Source organism: Elaeis guineensis, chromosome 11 (genome assembly GCF_000442705.2).
Source record: "Elaeis guineensis isolate ETL-2024a chromosome 11, EG11, whole genome shotgun sequence".
Taxonomy (NCBI): domain Eukaryota; kingdom Viridiplantae; phylum Streptophyta; class Magnoliopsida; order Arecales; family Arecaceae; genus Elaeis; species Elaeis guineensis.
This window is the reverse complement of record NC_026003.2, coordinates 104,343,851-104,344,967: the sequence shown is the minus strand read 5'-3', so window position 1 is coordinate 104,344,967 and position 1,117 is coordinate 104,343,851.

Genomic DNA, 1,117 nt, shown 5'->3' with positions numbered 1-1,117 from the left:
GGGGTAGGGAGAAGTGGTGGATTAGGGTGACGTTGAGATGGATTTGGATTTGGATATGGTGAATATGAGAAATTGGCATTGGATTGTGGAGAGAAAAAGTATGGATATGGTTGCTGAGGGCGATAGAAGCAGGTGGCATTAGAGTGGTTACGATTGCAAAACGAACACAATTGAGAACCACGGCCACCAGGTGGACCAGAATGACCACGACCTCGACCAAACTTGCCACGTCCTCCACGACCTCGAGTAAAGTCACTGCCAATAGAGGGCCTAGGGTCATTAGAAGAATGGACGAACCGTTGAGCAGTATTAACGGTAGGATTGGTAAGAGTGGTATCAGCAACAGTTAATTTTCTAAATGCCCACATGCTTTCATGGCTAAGTAACAGCCCATGAAGTTCAGTGTATGTCGGAGGGGTGTGTCGGTTGAGAATGTCAGGGACCGCATCTTGTAGATCATCACATAGAGCACGCAATACATGAAGATTAAATTTGGTTGGCTTGAGGGCATTACCAGAGGCAGCAAGTTCATCAGCTACAGCTTTGGCACGTCGGAGCAGAAAGGTGACGGTCTCATCTGGTTTTTGATGTAGATTCTGCAACTCTAGATGTAGAGACATGAGCCTGGTAGGAGATGCTGAACCAAAGGCTTCATGAAGAGTGGTCCAGCACTCAAAACTAGTTTCTTTGTCAAGAAGAAGAGGAACCAAATCTTCAGATAATGAAGCAACAAGAAGGCTTACGAGTTGGGCATCTTGTTGTTGCCAAGCAGTAGCGGTAATCGGATCGGTGGGCTATGGGTGAGAGCCATCAAGGAATCTAAACAGGCCTTGACCCTTTAAGAAGGGAGTAATTTGCTTTCTCCAGATCAAAAAATTGGATGCATTTAATTTGATAGATAGAAAATGCTGTGCCGATGAAAAGGTGAGAGGGGTCGTTGTGTTGGGTGGAGGAGGAGAAGAGGGTTTGGAGGAGGTGGAGATAGATGAACTGGTGGCCATGAGAGAGCACAGAAGGAGGAAGAAGAAGAGATGCTTGTTGGAGCTTCAAGGCTCTGATACTATAAAGAAGGTAATATCTTTATTGAGGATAATTTTTGATTCTTGCATTTCATTGT